General features: G+C 39.3%; 1 long non-coding RNA gene across 1 annotated transcript in view; it reads left to right on the top strand.

Moving 5' to 3' along the window:
• The first annotated feature begins 2,881 nt into the window (after positions 1-2,881).
• The window catches only part of LOC129659101 (uncharacterized), a 70,465-nt gene continuing 51,907 nt past the window's right edge, over positions 2,882-21,439 (top strand). Inside the window, exons 1-2 of the long non-coding RNA XR_008717792.1 lie at positions 2,882-3,767; positions 15,703-15,840. This is a non-coding gene — a long non-coding RNA (uncharacterized LOC129659101). The remainder of the gene's footprint in view (positions 3,768-15,702; positions 15,841-21,439) is intronic.

Raw genomic sequence — 21,439 nt, 5'->3', positions numbered from 1 at the left:
CTCAGGAAAACACCAATCTTCCAGATGGCAAATGGAGGTACAAAAGAATAAAAATAGCATGTTTGCTCCCTTCTCTGTTCTAGGACTCCCCCAAAACATGTCTCTAAACCCACAAGAACAGGTTGGCAGTCTCCTCACATTAAAAAAGATCCTTCTGTATAAAAGTACCCACCCCCACCATGGGCTTCCCTTTTATGTTACTAAACAGAAGTCATTACAGGCTGGATTGGAGTATTTCAACTGCTTTATTTGCAATACCCAGACCAAGAACAACATACTAGAGGGAACCACCAGCAGATGAGAGATTTCATCTGGTAGAAGATGTTAATGACCACTGCAAATTGGTGGGAGCTATAGCTTCCTGGTGGCTCAGAGAGAAAAGCGTCTGCCTGCAATGCAGGAGACCTGGGTTCGATCCCTGGGTCAGAAAGATCCCCTAGAGAAGGAAATGACAACTCACTCCAGTACTCTTGCCTGGAAAATCCCATGAACAGAGAAGCCTAGTAGACTACAGTCCATGGGATCGCAGAGTCAGACATGACTGAGAGACTTCACTTTCCATAGTCCTAAATAGTTCCGTGTAAATGCAAAGAAGGACAATAATGTGGAAAGAACTGAGCTGCCAAGCAAAACCCAGAGGGGACTCAGAACTTGGAGTTTGCAGGGGTGGATGTGGGAGTGAGAAAGATGGAAAAGATGGCATTAACTGGAATTCTATATAAATACATAGAGCAGACTTGCCTGAGAGAAGGCTGCTGGTGGATTCTGGCCTCTCGATAAACATATGGACCAATTCTCAACCACTTATTCTAGAGCAAACCCTTTGTATTGAAGGCTTGTACTCCCTCTCTACCACCATTAACACACAGAAACATAGCTCCTAGGCAGCTTTTCTACTCAGGGGTAAAAATGAGCAAGAAAATATGCTAACAGTTACAACAGGAGAAAATCCATATCTGCTACCTAAAAAGTAACAATCTAGTCCATGTTTCCTTGTGAATGGACAATACATCATATGAAAAAATCCAGAATCATGAAATCAAAAGTTCAAGATAAAGAGACTATCTCATTCCCAATAAATATGAGATAATTTAGGGAAGAGAATAGAAAAAGAAAAACTGAAGTTATATTTCCAAAGAGATTCGGTATGTTTATTTTTTTTTAATTCAGGAAATCCCTTTGAAGGATTCATTAAGAAATAGTAACAAGATTGTCTATAGGGCTGGGAACTAGATGAGAGAGAGTGTTGTCACTGTGCATTTCTTTTAGCCTATTGAGTTTTGTCCCAGGACCATGTTTTCCTATTTAAATTAATAGAATATAATAGATACATAAATTAAGAACAAAGTATCATAGAAAAGGAACAATCAGAGAACATGAAGGACCTCTTGGAAAAGAAAGACATTATTGATGAAATAATAGAAGAGTTTGGATAAAAGAGTAAATATACAAAGAGATAGCAAATCTCAAATGTATGAAGTTCATGAAATGAAAAAAACAGATATTATCAAAGAAATAATAGAAGAAAATTTCTCAGAGCTAAAAAGATATGAATCTTTGGGTTGAAATTACTTTTTGCTAATTCTTCTGTTTTAAAAGATAACTGCATAAATCTGTAATTACAAAACTGTTTATGGGCTCACACATGTAAAGATATAATTTTTATGACAGTAATTCCTTCTGAGGGAAGAAAAAAGGGATGTATGCATATATTGGGGAAAAGATTTTAGATAATGTTGAAATTAAGTTCATATTAACTGAACTAAATTATTTTTAAATTAGGATTGAATTTACTCACCAGATTCTGAGGATGAATGAAAAAAGACCCACAAATAGACATCATTTTAAAATTTCAGAACTTCAAAGAGAGAGAAGAGATCTTAAGTACTTCCTTGGAAGAAAAAGAAGTCATTATATAAAAGAATAAGAATCAAACTGCCATGAAGCAATGCATTCAAAATTCTAAGGAAAATAATTTTCAAGCTAGAATTCTGCAACCCAGTCAAATTTATCAATCAGCAGTTATGGTAACATAATTTTAGATCTACAAAGCCTCAGAAAATTTACATGTAAAATATCCCTCCTAAAGAATTTTCTTCTGACAAAATAAGATAAAAAGTAATTCAAAAGGAGTTGTAAGATTCAAGAAACAGTGGCACTAATTTGGGTGCAGAATAAAAAGAAATCCCAGAGATCTACAGAGAAGAAATCTGTAGCTGGCCTGGAAAGCAGTTAGCCCAAATTAGAAGGGCAAGTCAGGGGGCTCCTACAAGAATGTATTTAAGTGGTAGCCAACGAGATCAGTGGTGTGTCTGTGTGTGTGTGTGTGCGCACGCACGCACGCGTCAGTCTTACATATATCAGACAAAATACCTTCCACATCTTCTTTTCCTCTGGCTCACCTGACAAAAAAAGACAGTGCAGGTTGAACTCAACTCTGCCTAGGCTATGTCTGCACATCAGCAGCTGTTCATAACTGGGGAAACAATTGCAGCTGGAATGACTGGTCTCTAGGTGCATGACCACAGATCTCAGAGATGCCCTCAGTGTAGACTACCAGTGCTGTTATGTTTAATTTCCAGTCTTTCTGTAGCATCTATTTTATACCATCTTCTTAGTCTCTAAACCTCGTACAACTGTTGCCCATTCCTAACTCTTAACTGATACTTACATTATTGATTTATTGATACAGTAGACATATTGCTCAGAGAAGGCAATGGCACCCCACTCCAGTACTCTTGCCTGGAAAATCCCATGGATGGAGGAGCCTGGTAGGCTGCAGTCCATGGGGTCCCTGAGAGTTGCACAGGACTGAGCGACTTCACTTTCACTTTTCACTTTCATGCATTGGAGAAGGAAACGGCAACCCACTCCAGTGTTCTTGCCTGGAGAATCCCAGGGACGGGGGAGCCTGGTGGGCTGCCGTCTATGGGGTCGCTCAGAGTCGGACACGACTGAAGTGACTTAGCAGCAGCAGGCATATTGCTCTGTCTAATTCTTTTCCTCATGATTATAATTAATTACATCAGTATGGACTCCTTCCTGACATGCACACAGACATAAAATCCCATGTGGTCTGGAGAAGAAGAGAAAGTCCATCTACAGAGAAAGAGAAGAGAGAGCAAGGTAGAGTGAATCCATCTGGGCTCAGTTTTCTTGGTTCCAGTTCCCTTTTAAGGTCCAACAGCTTTTTTGCCCTGAATTCAATGAAATATCACTGTATCTTCATGTAAAATTCCGTGCCCTCCCCACCTCCACTTCTAGCTTGAGTTGGTTTTAGTTGACTAATATAGAACATCTGAATACTTTCTGGCCTATTTGGGACTTTGAAACTGTCTTCTGGACAAATTCCCCTAGTTTGGTTGGTGAATTTTTGTCCTGGGTTGGTGCACCACACCCCCCATGCCAAGTCTGGAATTGCAAGATAAAGGAGTCAAGCAAATGAACATAAAAGTATTTGGTTTATACTAGATTAATGCTGAATTGGAGGATGTAACTTTTGGAGATGTGTAACTAGAGAGAATTTCATAATGTTGAACCCTAGAATTTGGCCAACTTACCCATCCATCGCAGGTTGGCAGGAAAACTGTGACTTCTCCTTGCAAGGGCAGAGCCTTTGCCACTAAACTTACCTCATGGCACAATTTCTCTGCACCCAGAGAAATCCAAGGAAGAAAGAGGGAAAGGAGGGACTAAGCTGCAGACCCACAGTCCCTGCTTCTGAAGTCACTCAGCAGACAAGAAATTCCTCCCTTCCGAGAGTCCAGGTATGTTTTGCAATGGATGTTTCTCCACAAGGTTCCACAGAAACCAATGGAGGGGGAAATACTTAGTCACACATGTTCCCTCCCCCTCCAGCCTAGTTGTGTCCTCTACACACACAGGGTCAGGAATCTCCTTTTGTCTACTCTAGCGCAGCAATAAGGTTGTCATTATGGAAAAAAGAAGACATAAAAATTCAGCAAATAATTGGAAAATATTTTGTGACATCTTTTAAAATAGTGATTTCTCCATCTAGAGTAGGTTTAGGAAGTTGACATATATTTCTGACCAAGACGTCTTGGTCACATTTCACGGAATATTTCCTTTGAGGAGTTACAGGCAGTATTCATACTTAAACGGCGATCTTTTACAACCCTTACAATACTGTAATCAATTCTAGGTCACCAAATGTAGCTTGTGGCCAAGGTCTTGCAAAAAATTGCTTCATTGTGCTTCACTCATTGTGGCTAAGATAATGGGACAGATGCCTTCTGGAATAACAGTGAGATTTCTTGATAAAAGTCATTCTTTATGAGCAGATAGCTCGGGAAGGCCGAAGAAGGCAGTGGCACCCCACTCCAGCACTCTTGCCTGGAAAATCCCATGGACGGAGGAGCCTGGTGAGCTGCAGTCCATGAGGTCGCTCAGAGTCAGACACGACTGAAGCAACTTAGCAGCAGCAGCAGCTCGGGATGACAGCTTGTTAAAAGCTTGGGTGTCTCTGCCCTTCTCTCTTGGTCACCCCATCCATAGTACATTTGAATCCAGGCAGTTAATGTCATGGTCCCAGCCCAAAAAGATGGATCAAGCAGGTATTTGCCATTCAAGTTCTTGCAGGGAAGATGGCATGCCACAGTTTTGAGGTTACTGGGACATGCAGCCCAATGTACTGTAATTAAATGTTGTTTTTCAAGCCTACTAATAAGACTGGAATAAAAATAATTGGGCAGATGTCTTAATTTTACATACCTCTCAATGTAATTAAGTTTAGGGTGATCTTTAGAAAAAAAGTACCCAAAGAATCTTTTGATCAGCATAATTTTTGAAGGCAACACCATAGAACTAGAATAGTTACAAGAACTCTTTAACTCCTTTGATAAGAGAAAAAACTTTCTTCTTATGCCCAATTTGATAGTGAAAATAAGATTTAAGTGGTGAGAATTATCAATGCCATCTATTTGTGGCTGTATTTTCAGAGTAATTAAATGCAACACACAACATTGAAATCTCAGGGGCTTAGCGCATAAAAGTGTATTTCTCACTCTTATCACAGCCCAGTGTTGACAAGGGAGATCTCCATCTTCTACAACACCTGTGCATGTTCTTCAAGGTTGCCTCCATTGGGAAAGAAGACATACCAGCCCCTACATGCCTCTACCTGGAAGGGACACATAGAGAAGCCATTGGTCAATTTAATCATATGCTGCTACTGCTAAGTCGCTTCAGTCATGTCCGACTCTGCGCAACCCCATAGATGGCAGCCCACCAGGCTCCCCCATCCCTGGGATTCTCTAGGCAAGAATACTGGAGTGGGTTGCCATTTCCTTCTCCAATGCATGAAAGTGAAAAGTCAAAGTGAAGTCGCTCAGTCATGTCTGACTTTTAGCGACCCCATGGACTGCAGCCGTAAGCTAATTGCAAGGCGGGGAGCGTGTTGGGAAATATTAATACATAATAAAAGTGTAGGTTGATCTTTAGAAAAGAATATCCTGAAAATGCTATACTCAACATCATTTTTAAATGCACTACCATAGTGAAAGCACATGGGTATTTGGTAAGCATGGTCTCTGTCACTGTAGCTAAGTACAGCTGTCAGGCCATCTTTCAAATCAATGGTGGTTGCTTTTAGCAAGGCAGTCCTACTCTGTTCAGAATTTAAGAATTATATAAATTTCAGAATTTAAGAATTATATATCCTTAAGTCTATAAGGAGAGTAGGTATTGGCATGTCTAATTCAGTCCTCAGATATTGTAGAATACACACACACACACACACACACATATGTATATGCATGCTAAGTCACCTCAGTTGTGTCCAGTTCTTTGTGACCCTATGGAATGTAGCCCATCAGGCTCATCTGTCTATGGGATTCTCCAGGCAAGTATACTGGAGTGGATTGCCATGTCCTCCTCCAGGGGATCTTCCTGACTCAGGGATCGAACCTGGGTCTCTTATGTCTTTTACATTTGCAGGTGGGTTCTTTACCACTAGCGCCACCTGCGAAGCCCATTCATGTGTGTGTGTGTGTGTGTGTGTGTGTGTGTGTGTGTGTGTGTTTGTGAGACTTTGCTAAACCTGTTAGTAAAAGCTTATTTTCATGTATAGGATATTTATTTGTAACAAGTTCTTTAACTTCCGAGACTCACTGGATAGCTCTCTCATTTCAGTTTTGCTTTAGTCCAAAGAGGTTGGAAGACCATTGACAATGCCTCTTAAAAGATGATCCTGCAACATTATCTAAGAAATCTTTAAGGTTCCTGGGTGGAGACAGATGGTGCTGTGCAGCAGTTAAATAATCAGTGCTCACCAGACTGTTGATCTTACATGCGAATCATAAATCTCCAGACAATGACTGATGGTACTTGTGAACATTTTCCCACAAACTCATCAGATGTGCTTGCCATAATGCAGCCAGAAAACCGAGTGCCCCTATTATGCTAATTGTGAATTACACAGGCAATGGAAGCACAAAACTTGACCAAGATACAGGGTTTGATCTGCTTTAAGGTAGAAGTGAGCCTCTCGACATAAGAACTCCAAGAAGTGGCCTGACATCAGATTGTTCACTTTGTTTTAGGCCTAATGTTTGAGGTTGTATTCATTTGCTTACCAGTAGTATCTGATGTGTGGATGTGTACTGAGGATTGGTTTTCAATATGTTTTTTTAGAAAAAAATCTAAGTCTATCGCCTCTCTATTGTTATAAAAGACTTTGAATTTGTTAAAAGTAAAGAGAAACAATAAATGAGCAGGCTGTCATTCAGAAAGACTGTTCTTAATTGATTTAGAAATACTCTAGGCACCCCATCTTTGTTTTCAAAGAAACTCAAAGGGACCAAAACACTAGCAGTGAATCACTCTAATATACATATATATATATATATGTATATATACATATATATATTTAATTTAAGTGACTTTTGTTTCTTATATATATGTTGTAGATAATTAATTACAGTATTTTGAATCTTTTTGTTTAAAGTTTTAATGGAAAAAGCTGACGATTTCATACTGGGGTAGTTAAGATGGTTAGAATACTATTAAATTCACATAGATTACCTGCAGGCCTAGGAGTTGCTAATATTTGAACTTTGCCCATTACTTTCAGGGTTATCCTAGCTCATCACAAGTTACAGTGGAATATGTCTTCTCAGGAAGTCTATGCAAATGCAGCCTGTGAGGGTGGTAACAAGGATAAGGACGTGAAGATGTTTAAGAAGCGGTTTAGATAGAAGATAGCTGTTTTTGCTTGTTGTCTCCATTATTCTTCCTTAATGAGCCTAACTTGAAGGAGGTGAGGTTAGCCATAATAAACTGATAAGGCAAGACTTTTCACATGTGTAATCTATTACTTAGAAGGGAGGATAATACAGTGATAAAACATATTGGCTTAGAATCCAATTTCCTGGGTTCAAATTGCATCTCAGCCACTTACTAGTTATAAGACTATATCTTAGAGCCTCAGTTTCTTCATCTGTAAAAAGAGAAAAATTATGTTATCTATCTTACAGTGTCATGATGGATAATGAGGTTGTGTTCATAAAGAATTTAGCAATTAATGTTTTCACGTGTGTTAACATGAGAGAGCTTAACAGGTGCTGTCCAAGGTCCTGAGGTGAGCTCTGAATCATGATTGTTACAACACAAGAGAAGTGTACATCATGGAAATCTATGAAGTAGATGACCTCCCATTCGGCAAGGCTTTCTATGTAGGGCACCATTTTGACTAATTTGAAGTGAGACCACTGATGAAGTGCTTCACTCTTAAGCTGTATCAGGGGATTAAGTGCCACCAAGTTAACTAGCCATTTAAGAAAAGAGCTGTTTTCAGTTGATTTGTCCCTCCCTTAAGTGAACTACCTTATTGATCAATTAATATCTCTGTGGATACACTTTAACTTTAAAAACAAAATATATCCACAAATTTATTCTTTATATGGGTTTGATGTATGAAAAGGAATTTTTTGTGAGAATCTGTTTAACCTGGTAGGCATCCAACCAACATGTTGTGTTTAGTAACTCATGATCGGAATATAATGTCCAATGCACAGGTAAGCTGTCATCTATTGAATTGTATGGAATAATCAAATGTCCTCCTGACATTATATTATGTATTATATAATTTATTTTTTACTTCATGTCCCCCTCTCTTATGAGAGAATAGTTGATCCATAAGAACAGGGTAGTGTCTTCTTTGCTCACTTTTATTCCTAGAACCTGAAACTATACATAGCATATAAAAGACATACCAACAATTTAGATAACCTAAATGAAATGTACAAATTCCAGAAAGGCAAAAATTATTGAGATTGACTCAAGAAGAAATAGAAAATCTGAGAGATATATAACAGGTGAGGAGATTGAATTAGTAATTTTAAAACATCCCACCAAGAAAATTCCAGGCCCAGATGACTTCATTTGTCAGTTCTACCAAATGTTTGGGCTTCCCTTGTAGCTCAGTCAGTAAAGAATCTGCAGGAGACCTGGGTTTGATCCCTGGGTTGGGAAGATCCCCTAGGGAAGGAAATAGCAGCCCACGCCAGTATACTTGCCTGGAAAATCTCATGGACAGAGGAGCCTGATGGGCTTCAATCCATGGGGTTGCAAAGAGTTGGGCACGACTGAGTGACTAACACTTACTTACTTTCTTACTTACCAAATGTTTCAAAAATTAACACCAATCTTTCGTATACTTCCAACACATAGAAGAGAGGGCACACTTCTTAACCTATTCTATGAGGTCAGTATGGTCCTGATAGATAAATCAAATGAATATCACAAGAAAACTACAAACCAGTATCTCTTCTGAATATATATATATATATATATATATATATATATTCAGAGAAGGCAATGGCACCCCACTCCAGTACTTTTGCCTGGAAAATCCCATGGATGGAGGAGCCTGGTAGGCTGCAATCCATGGGGTTGCTATGAGTCGGACATGACTGAACGACTTTGCTTTCACTTTTCACTTTCATGCATTGGAGAAGGAAATGGCAATCCACTCCAGTATTCTTGCCTGGAGAATCCCAGGGATGGGGGAGCCTGGTGGCTGCTGTCTATGGGGTCACACAGAGTTGGACATGACTGAAGTGACTTAGCATAGCATAGCATAGCATATATATATTCCTCATCAAAACAATAGCAAACTGAATGCATATAAAAAGGTTATACAACATGACCAAGTGGTATTTTCCCAGGAATGCAAGCCAGTTCAACATACAAAAATCAATTAATATTATATACCATACTATAAAATAAAGGACAAAAAACCTGCATGATCAAAGACATAATCCAATTAAAAAATGGTCAAAGGATATAAGTAGATATTTCTCCTAAGAAAATATACAAATGGCCAACAAATATATAAAATGGCATTTAACATCATTAGACAAGATATTAGACATCATTAGAGATTGTGCACCTCAAAATCACAGTAACGTACTACTATGAACCAATTCAGATGTCTATAGACTAAATGATTGACAGTAACAAGGTAAAATTGGAACCCTCACATATTGCTGTTAAGAATATAAAATAATGTCACAGTTTGACAGTTTCTAAAAATATTTAATGTAAAGTTAATATGTGACCCAACATTTCTGCTCCTCACTATGTACCCAATAAAGTTGAAAACATATGTCTTGTACATGAATGTTTATAGCAGCAGTATTCTTAATAGCCAAAAAGTGGAAACAAACACCCATCAATGGATGAGTGGATAAACAAACTATGTTATATCTATACAACGAAATATTATTCAGTCATTAAAAGGAATGAAGTTCTGATCCATGCTACCACATGGATGAACCTGGAAATTATTATGCTAAGGAAAGAAGCCAGTAATAAAAGACATATGTTATATGATTCATTTATATAAAATGTCCAGAATATCCATAGAAATAGAAAATATAGTTGCAAGGGCTGGGGGTGGGATAATAGGGTGTTACTGTTAGTGGACACAGGGTTTCTTTTTGTATAATGAAAATATTCTGGAATTAAATAATAATGATGTTGCAGAACTCTGTGAACATACCAAACACCACTGAATTGTGCATTTTAAAAAGGTAAAGTACATGATATTTGAATTACATTTTAATAAAGCTGATTTTAAACATTTGAGTGAAGAATCACAGCTAATAATTGAAAATACAAAGAATTTCATTCCTTAATTGCTTCTTAAAAAGAAAACTGAAAGGAATCCAAATATATAGTTCTTACCCACTGCCCTCTTGCTTTACATCCATTCTGCCACCTTTTCCTTTGAACTTTGCAAAAAAATTGTGTTATTACTTTCTCTTACTACATCACTTCTACATCCTTCATTGTGTAAATAAACTTAGCATCTTTGATAGTGAGAAAGAACTCATCTTCTTCACAAGACTGAAGGGAATGAAGAATTGCCTGGAAGTTATAGGATATTTTTGGTAGACTAGGAAAAGAAGGATTTCTGCCCATACTCCCACACGGAAACTTCTATTTGTGTTCGTGTATGTAGAAATAGGATATAACGTACATTTAATGTTGCAATAAAGCAAATTGTTTTGTAGTTAATGATGCACATTAAGGTAGGAATTCCTTAAGTGATATAATATGTTGGGAAGGATTATCTTTTTTCTTTATCCATTCCCTATTCATCCCCTCATGGAACCTGGTTCTTTCCAGTGCTTGGAGAGGGAATAGAAAGGAGCTATCTTTAATGTAACTGAAGGGAAGAAGACAGACACTAACACATCACTAATGCAAGAGCTATCTTGAAGGGAATTAACTTTTGCGATGTGAGTGTTTTTATGAATGGTTGCTAGATGTTTTCACTCTTAGGCCAGTTCACTTTGATATCTCTTCCTTCTTGCTATTCACTCAAAGGATTTGGAGCTCACTTTCTCCCCTAGGGTGTTAGAGGAACTTGATAGAACACAGAGTAACTACAACCGTCAGCAGAAACAGGACACAAGATGAGGTCTGCCCCTTGGGAGCGGGCAGAGAAACGGTTCTGCAGCCTCGGGTATTTTTGAGGGAGAAAAAAGAAGGTTCAGGGAAAGGGCCCATGGGAATTTTTTTTTTTTTTTTTTTTTTTTACAATCAGGTTCACCAGCATTAGCTGCGAGTCTAGAAGTAAGGCCCTGTTGTCTAAAAGTGAGACTCAGAGACCACACAAATAGTTGAAGAAAGTCGGTTGCAAACTTGTCACTCCGAGGGCCTTAGCTGAGTTGGAATGCTATATTACTTAAATAGCAACCCACTCCAGTATTCTTGCCTGGAAAATCACATGGATAGAGGAACCTGGTAGGCTACATATAGTCCATGGGATCGCAAATAGTCAGACACGACTGAGCAACTTCACTTTGACTGTAGTGTAAAAATAGATAACATTCAGTGTGGTTTTGTGCCTATATTTGATTGTTTGAAGGGGTGGGCAGGTCACTCTTACCACACTCCCAGATTACCAGATAACTCTTTGACTCCTCCGTTCTGAGGGGCAGGAGGTGAAGAGAGCAACAAGTGGGACTGCCCAACAATCTCTTCTTGATTTTAGTTATGTAAACTTATGTCAGGGAGGAATTTAAATTGTCCTCTTTTGATTGATTTTATGTTGTCCGTATTATGGTTATCAGTTCAGTTCAGTTCTGTTCAGTTGCTCAGTCATGTCTGATTCTTTGCAATCCCATGAATTGCAGTATGCCAGGCCTCCCTGTCCATCACCAACTCCCGGAGTTCACCCAGACTCACATCCATCGATTCAGTGATGCCATCCAGCCCTCTCATCCTCTGTCATCCCCTTCTCCTCCTGCCCCCAATCCCTCCCAGCATCAGAGTCTTTTCCAATGAGTCAACTCTTCACATGAGGTGGCCAAAGTACTGGAGTTTCAGCTTTAGCATCATTCCTTCCAAAGAAATCCCAGGGCTGATCGCCTTCAGAATGGACTGGTTGGATCTCCTTGCAGTCCAAGGGACTCTCAAGAGTCTTCTCCAATACGACAGTTCAAAAGCATCAATTCTTCGGTGCTCAGCCTTCTTCACAGTCCAACTCTCACATCCACACATGACCACAGGAAAAACCATAGCCTTGACTAGACGGACATTTGTTGGCAAAGTAATGTCTCTGCTTTTAAATATGCTATCTAGGTTGGCATAACTTTCCTTCCAAGGAGTAAGCGTCTTTTAATTTCATGGCTGCAGTCACCATCTGTAGTGATTTTGGAGCCCAGAAAAATAAAGTCGGACACTGTTTCCACTGTTTCCCCGTCTATTTCCCATGAAGTGATGGGACCAGATGCCATGATCTTCGTTTTCTGAATGTTGAGCTTTAAGCCAACTTTTTCACTCTCCTCTTTCACTTTCATCAAGAGGCTTTTTAGTTCCTCTTCACTTTCTGCCATAAGGGTGGTGTCATCTGCATATCTGAGGTTATTGATATTTCTTCCGGCAATCTTGATTTAAGCTTGTGCTTCTTCCAGTCCAGCATTTCTCATGATGTACTCTGCATAGAAGTTAAATAAGCAGGGTGACAATATACAGCCTTGACGAACTCCTTTTCCTATTTGGAACCAGTCTGTTGTTCCATGTCCAGTTCTAACTGTTGCTTCCTGACCTGCATACAAATTTCTCAAGAGGCAGATCAGGTGGTCTGGTATTCCCATGTCTTTCAGAATTTCCCACAGTTGATTGTGATCCACACAGTCAAAGGCTTTGGCATAGTCAATAAAGCAGAAATAGATGTTTTTCTGGAACTCTCTTGCTTTTTCCATGATCCAGCGGATGTTGGCAACTTGATCTCTGATTCCTCTGCCTTTTCTAAAACCAGCTTGAACATCAGGAAGTTCATGGTTCACATATTGCTGAAGCCTGGCTTGGAGAATTTTGAGCATTACTTTACTAGCATGTGAGATGAGTGCAATTGTGCGGTAGTTTGAGTATTCTTTGGCATTACCTTTCTTTGGGATTGGAATGAAAACTGACCTTTTCCAGTCCTGTGGCCACTGCTGAGTTTTCCAAATTTGCTGGCATATTGAGTGCAGCACTTTCACAGCATCATCTTTCAGGATTTGAAATAGTTCAACTGGAATTCCATCTCCTCCACTAGCTTTGTTCGTAGTGATGCTTTCTATGGCCCACTTGACTTCACATTCCAGGATGTCTGGCTGTAGGTCAGTGATCACACCATCGTGATTATCTGGGTCGTGAAGATCTTTTTTGTACAGCTCTTCTGTGTATTCTTGCCACCTCTTCTTGATATCTTCTGCTTCTGTTAGGTCCATACCATTTCTGTCCTTTATTGAGCCCATCTTTGCATGAAATGTTCCCTTGGTATCTCTAATTTTCTTGAAGAGATCTCTAGTCTTTCCCATTCTGTTGTTTTCCTCTATTTGTTTGCATTGATCGCTGAGGAAGGCTTTCTTATCTCTCCTTGCTATTCTTTGGAACTCTGCATTCAGATGCTTGTATCTTTCCTTTTCTCCTTTGCTTTTCACTTCTCTTCTTTTCACAGCTATTTCTAAGGCCTCCCCAGACAGCCATTTTGCTTTTTTGCATTTCTTTTCCATGGGGATGGTCTTGATCCCTGTCTCCTGTACAATATCACGAACCTCATTCCATAGTTCATCAGGCACTCTATCTATCAGATCTAGGCCCTTAAATCTATTTCTCACTTCCACTGTATAATCATAAGGGATTTGATTTAGGTCATACCTGTATGGTCTAGTGGTTTTCCCTACTTTCTTCAATTTAAGTCTGAATTTGGTAATAAGGAGTTCATGATCTGAGCCACAGTCAGCTCCTGGTCTTGTTTTTGTTGACTGTATAGAGCTTCTCCATCTTTGGCTGCAAAGAATATAATCAATTTGATTTCGGTGTTGACTATCTGGTGATGTCCATGTGTAGAGTCTTCTCTTGTGTTGTTAGAAGAGGGTGTTTGCTATGACCAGTGCGTTCTCCTGGCAAAACTCTATCAGCTTTTTCCCTGCTTCATTCCATATTCCAAGGCCAAATTTGCCTCTTACTCCAGGTGTTTCTTGAGTTCCTGCTTTTGCATTCCAGTCCCCTGTAATGTAAAGGACATCTTTTTTGGGTGTTAGTTCTAAAAGGTCTTGTAGGTCTTCATAGAACCGTTCAACTTCAGCTTCTTCAGCATTACTGGTTGGGGCATAGACTTGGATTACTGTGATATTGAATGGTTTGCCTTGGAAACGAACAGAGATCATTTTGTCGTTTTTGAGATTGCATCCAAGTACTGCATTTCGTACTCTTTTGTTGACCATGATGGCTACTCCATTTCTGCTGAGGGATTCCTGCCCGCAGTAGAAGATATAATGGTCATCTGAATTAAATTCACCCATTCCAGTCCATTTTAGTTCACTGATTCCTAGAATGTCTACATTCACTCTTGCCATCTCTTGTTTGACCACTTCCAATTTGCCTTGATTCATGGACCTGACATTCCAGGTTCCTATGCAATATTGCTCTTTACAGCATCGGACCTTGCTTCTGTCACCAGTCACATCCGCAGCTGGGTATTCTTTTTGCTTTGGCTCCATCCCTTCATTCTTTCTGGAGTTATTTCTCCACTGATCTTCAGTAGCATATTGGGCACCTACTGACCTGGGGAGTTTCTCTTTCAGTATCCTATCATTTTGCCTTTTCATACTGTTCATGGGGTTCTCAAGGCAAGAATACTGAAGTGGTTTGCCATTCCCTTCTCCAGTGGACCACATTCTGTCAGATCTCTCCACCATGACCCGTCCGTCTTGGGTTGCCCCACAGGCATGGCTTAGTTTCATTGAGTTAGACAAGGCTGTGGTCCTAGTGTGATTAGATTGACTAGTTTTCTGTGATTATGGTTTCAGTGTGTCTGCCCTCTGATGCCCTCTTGCAACACTTACCCTCTTACTTGGGTTTCTCTTACCTTGGGCGTCGGATATTTGTTCATGGCTGCTCCAGCAAAGCGCAGCCGCTGCGCCTTACCTTGGACGAGGGGTATCTCCTCACCACCGCCCTTCCTGACCTTCAACGTGGGATGGCCTAGAGGAGCTATTATGCTTATTGTATCTGCAAATTGGGGGATCACTTGTAAAGGTTGTTTTGTGAAATAATTTTTAACCGCTTTAGCAAACAAATACATTTGGGATGACGATAGTGATTTCAAATTAGGGGAAGAGAAAGGAATCAAATTCAGAATTAATACCTTAACCGATAGGAAAAGAAAAAATATTCAGTAGTTTTATAAAATTGACTAAATGCCAACTCTATTGATAAACATCCCAGGGAAACCTACAAAAGCTAGGAATCCTTGAATCTGGCATGGTCCACTCCTCCTAACAGAATAAATCTCCAGAGGTTTGTTGCAGCTATCTAATGGGAATTGTGTGCTAATAAGAACCACAGTGGAAGAGATCTAAATTCCTGTCCAAATCAATAAATTAAATCACTGCCCTCACACCTCAGAGTTTGTAAAACTTTTCATTCTTGAACTACTTAAGTGTGTCTAATCATCAGACTCACACCTATTTTTATGAGGTGGGCAAAATGACTTGTGCCAAATAAATTAGCATTGGCAGGGACTGGGTTTCTTCCATTGTTATTGCTTTAATGCTCAGAGAAATGCTTTGTTTGAAGCATGTTGCAAGACAAATACATTTTTTGAGTGTCAGATTTCATATGCCTGCATCTTTTCCTAGTCCCTTACCTGTCATTATATGAAACTTTTATGACTACTTGCAGACAATGGCCGGAAACACAAAGGGAAGAAAAAGAGCATAGTTCAGTAAATAACAAATCAGCAATTTATGCTCGGCTGAGGAATTCAGCTCCCAGGCCCCAGACTGCTGAAGAGGCTGGATTCAGGCATAGTTGGCACTGGTGAGTCATAGAGAGGCGCTTTAAGCACCCTTGTGTCCTGCTGTTAGTGGAGCTAACCTCGCTTCCACTACTAATCAAATCGAAGAATCTCACATCAATTGCTTTATTTGCTTGCCTCTGTTTCTTGACCTGCAAAATCAATCAACCAACATTGTACTCTTCCTTTGATACACATTATGGTTGTAAAATATTGCTAATAAAAATTAGAAAAGTAGTTGACAGTTAAATATAAGTTGAATAAAGATGGCACACTGCAGGCATAAAGGGATGGGCTTTGATTTCTCCAGAACAATGATAGCCTACATTTATAGAGGGTTTTACTATGTGCCAGGAGTTATTCTAAGTACTTTACTTATATAACCACTTATTTAATCCCTTTAGAAACCCCATGAGTTCGGTATTTCATGTATAACATGCAGAGAATAATAATTCTATATCACAAAATTGTTGGAACAATTCCAGGCATAAAGGAAACAATAAATGTTACCTGTTATGATTTGGCTCACAATCTACTCTACTCTTTTTCACTCCTTGAAAATTCAGGCATTTGCTTTTCTCCAGTTTTGGGGGCACTTTTTCCCTTATCCATGATATACATAAGTCACACACACAGATTCTTTCTATGTTTTAAGATAAAAGTTTTTGAGCTTAAAATATTGGATGCACTTAACACAGTGGTATCACCTTTTCTCTTCCATTTTTTCACTCCCTTTTTGCTGAGTTTTATGCCATGCTTACTTTGATAATTGCCGGGGTCCAGCCCCGGCTGATCCAGGGACTTCGAAGCGGGGACGGCATCGACGAGGATCAGGATACAATAGCTTCAATTAGATATTAATTAGAGATGTAAAGAGTAGTAGAATGAGGATAGCTCAGTAAGGAAATTCAGTGGAGAAAAGAGGCTGAGTAGCTTGGTTTACGCGGGAGACCAATAAAACTTCAAGACAAGAAGTTTGCACCACTTACGTAGGCCGCAGGCATCCTTCCGTTCTCCCGAAGGAGAGGAGACACTGAGGCCTCTCCAGTCGGATCTTAGAAACCCAGGCATAATTAGTAAGCATGGCGGGTTCCGCACTCCAGATGGAGACTCAGCCAGAGTGAGAGAGAGAGCGACATGGGGAGACCAGTATTTCGAGAAACTGATCCCAATTCTTTATTTTCCAGGGTCTGTTTTTATACACTGAGGTGTTATACAAAAGTCACGTGGGGTCAGCAGTCCTGACTTTTATCAAAGTCAGGTGCTTCATACAAATGTATACAGAGGTCTTAGGGGTGTTACATCATCTTCTGGCCAGAGGGGCCTGCTGACAATTTATGACCCTCTCCTTGTGACAGCGGTCAGTCATCCAGGGCACTTATTTCTCCAGGGGCGATTATTCTTAAAACAGACACCACCCAAATAAAGTTACATTCCTATAGGGTGAGGGTGTAGTGGGTTTTAGTTAAGGAAAGAATTTACTTGGCCTAAGGTCTAACGTGATTAATATCAAAGGTTAATACTTATTTCTTCTATATATTCATTAATGTGTGTAAGGACAGGGGATGTGGAGACTTAGCAACAAACATTGGCTCAACAAATGAAAAACCCTTCACCAATACAATTTCTAATCAGCCCATTATACTTATACTAATAGTTTTCTAACTTTTCTAAGGAACCTGTTTTTAGAAGGTTTAAAGCATCTCATGCCTCTCATGGTTGGGAGGCTGTGAGCAATCACATGTGGCCGGACAAGCCTGTCAGGCAGGCTAGAGAACCTTCAGAGGAGTTTGTAGGTTAAAACACTCTTGTCACACCCAGGAGTTTTTATTAACTGGAGCTCTAGGTTAACTCCTTCTCCGAAAGAGGTGGTGGGGGACAGCCCCCCGTAAAGTCAGAGGTGTAGGTGAGAGCACAAAGTAGTAAAGTAGGCAGGCTCTGTTTATGGGGGTAGATGCTCGAGGATTTCCAGGGGGACTCCTGAGGCTCGATCCCGCCTTTGCATATGTCGAGCCTCCTTCCTCATGACCTTTGCCGCGGGCGGAGTGCCTCACTCTGGCCCCCAACAGATAATGGCCTTTTTTTTTTTTTTCACTTTTCGCCTGTTAATTATGTTGTAATCTTTTTTAAAATGAAGTATCGTTGTGTCCAATATCATATAATTTACAAGTATACAATTTAGTGATTGACAGTTTTTAAAGGTCATACTCCATTTATAGTTATTATAAAATATTGACTATATTCCCTGTGTTGTGTGATATACCCTTTTAGCTTATTTTATATATAATAGTTTGTACCTCTTAATCCCCTCCTCCTACCTGGTCTCTCTCACTTTCGCTCTTGCCACTGGTAACCACTAGTTTTTCTCTCTATACCTGTGAGGCTGTTTATTTTTTTTTTATATTCACTAGTTTGTTGTATTTTTTAGGTTCCACATGTAAGTGATATCATACAGTATTTGTCTTTCTCTGACTTATTTCACTTAGCAGAATACCTGCCAAGTCCATCAATGTTGTTGCAAATGGCAAAATTTTATTCTTTTTATGGCTGAGTAATATTCCATTGTGTGTGTGTATCATATCTTTTTTGTCTATTCTTCTGTTGATAGACACATAGGTTGCTTCCATATCTTGGCAACTGTAAATAATGCTGCTATGAACATTTTTGAATTAGTGTTTTTCTTTCTTCATTATCTTTTCAAATTAGTGTTTTTTTGTTTTTTCCTGAATACATACCCAGGAGTTAATTGCTGGGTCATATGGTCGTTATAATTTTAGTTTTTTGAGAAACCTCTGCACTGTTTTCCACAGTGGCTGCACCACAATTCACCTTCTCACCAACAATGTATGAAGGTTGATGTTTAAATTATACTTTTAAATTTACAATGTAATTTTAAATGTGTTCTCTCCATATAGCAGAGTGGTTTTGGGAGTTGAGCTGTGGAATAGTCTTTAAGCTTGTGTTCTGACTCATCATCTACTGGGTGATTTGAAGTGATTCACCAACCTCAGCCCAAATTTCCTCAAGTGTAACATGAAATTAATAAAAGTACATACCTTCTGGATTTATTTGTAAATAATATAATACATGCAAAGAGTTTAGCATAGCCCCTAGCACAATAGAAAATATACATAGTAAATGTTAAGTGGAGATTGTTATTTGTAGTGATACTACTGGTTGACTTTCCATCATCTGTACCACCCTGCAGGATTAGTCTGAGGTAGTCATTTTTATGCACTTACCCTTACTGTAACTGATTGTATCAGAATGTATCTAACAGGAAAGGAACAATATTCAATAATTTTATAAAAATGCCAAAATGCCAACTCTACTTGGTAAACATCCCAGGGAAACCTAAAATACTAAGGGTCCATGAATCTGGCAAAGACTATTCTTAACAGAATCTCCAGAGATCTGCTGAAGCCATCTAGTGGGAACTGCATCAGTAAGACCCACAATTTTCATGTCACCCAATTCTAGACAGAAGACAAGAGGGGAAGTCTGCTGGGAAATTTCTGGGAAACTGAGCTAAAAAGAGCTAGTCCCTCTTCTTCCTTTCAATATTGTCATACCTTGATGTGAGAATGGAGGCAGCTGCAGCCATTTGCTGCCAGCCTGAGGATGAAGCCAGTGCACAGAGAAGGGCAGGGGGAGCTGGGTCCCTAAAACCCTGAGCTTGGAGCTGCTCTACCTTGGAGCTCCTAGGTAGGTTTTCTTCCTGCTTAAACTGTTCTGCATTGGGGTTTTCTCTTCCTCGTGGGGAAAAGCACTCTCTGATATCAAATGTTGATAATAATAGTAATCAGCAGCAACATACGAGAAAGACTGATGAGGTTTTCTATTTCTCTATGACAGACTTTCAAAGAGGTTCTACAAGTGAATTATTTAATCAAAGTATTCACAAAAGAGATAATGAAGTCCTTATAACCCATTTAAAGCTGCCATATTCTAAGTTTATGTGGGCCATATCGGTTTTCAGATTTTCTTGGGCTTTATATTTCAGCCGGATGTGCTGGAGGATGGAGTAGATAAATACCATGTTCCATGCGATGAGGCTTATATCTACTTTTGCCATCTTGATAAGGCTGCAGTCATATAGTCAAAGAACTCTATAAAGTAATGTAAACTAATGGTTTTCGATCACCCCATTGGTCTTTTTTAAAAATTATTATTGCTTTATAATGTTTACTTAAACATTGGTTTTTAATGGTAGATTATCAAATAACCAACAAAACACATTTTTTATCAAGTAATCTGTCTCTGTGCTGAGAACATTTCATCAACATGATCTTGTTTGATCTTATACTTAAACTGGCTTTTTTCTGATTACCTGATAGCCAGCATTCCTTAGGGAAGACAACCTTTTTACTCTTTGTAGCCAGTACTGAGAGTTTCTCTGCCTAACTATTATGATCATCCCTTTTCTAACATAGTGTTGCTCCTCAAAGTTTAGAGTGGTTCAAAAATCTCCTTAAGGACTTGTTAAAACAGATTGCTGACAAACTTTAGGTCTGGAGTAGGGCTCAAGTATTTGGATATCTAAGATTTTTCAAGTGACACTCATGCTCTTTTTTTACCTTTTTTTTGTTTGTTTGTTTCCTTTCCTGCTTTGAGGTTTCTAGATCTGGAAACTGAATTGCATAGGCTGTGAGTGCAGCCACTTCCTCCCTGAGTTTCAGAGGGTGCTGTAGCACAGTGAGTGGGAACATGGCCTTTGGTGCTAATAGCTCAAGTTCAAGTGCTGGTTTTATCTTTTCAGCTGTCCAGCACTCAGAATATTTATGCCCATGGGTGAAGCTCTTCTCCTTATTCTTATGTTATACAGTGCATGCATACTTAAGGAATATATTTGCCTTGGTGATGAAGTAGCCTCAAGAGTCACTGTGACCTAAACTTCCCCCAAACTCTTCTTAACCCCTCATTTTGTATTGAGCCCAGAGTAAAACAATAGCAGGTAGACCCTCTGTACGTTGTAAGCATCATTTGACACTTGGGTTATCATCTACTTCATGAATGGGGTTGAATTTTCAACTCATTGCATGTTCGCCAGCTTGGCAGCTTTAGGACACATGATTTTTTAAAGATGGCTTCATGGGAATGATGAGTTAGTTAATTGTACTCACAATTAATATGGACAAAACTTGAGAGAAGAGAAATAAGAGGTATGGGAAACTACTTAATGTTAGTGACCATGGGTAATTAACGGTAGAGGGATTGGAACTTGTTATTAAGTCCAGGCTCTATAGATTAGATATAGACATTGACCAATCTGCATCTACAGGCTATAGATACAAGCAGTGCACTAGGCACTTTAATTCCTTTAGTCCTCACAAGAGCCCAGCCATGAGTTAGGTACTATAAATAAAGCTTATTTCCAGAACAGGAAACAACTTCAGAGAGGTTAATAAATATTCAAGGTCACCGAGCTAAAAACCACACTGGATTTGAATACAATCTGAATTTTCGAAGCTTATATTCCTTACACTATCCCAAAGGGAGATGCAGAATATAGAGAAGACATCATTGTACTAAGACTAACTGTATTACCTCTTTGGGCAAAGATGAGCCAATAAAAATAAGAACAGCCTGCACAATTTGTGTTTTTATTTTCCAGGCTGACTT

This window comes from Bubalus kerabau, chromosome 8 (assembly GCF_029407905.1).
Source record: "Bubalus kerabau isolate K-KA32 ecotype Philippines breed swamp buffalo chromosome 8, PCC_UOA_SB_1v2, whole genome shotgun sequence".
Lineage (NCBI taxonomy): Eukaryota > Metazoa > Chordata > Mammalia > Artiodactyla > Bovidae > Bubalus > Bubalus kerabau.
Note: the sequence above shows the minus strand (reverse complement) of the source record. Positions and strands in the feature narration are given on the sequence as shown.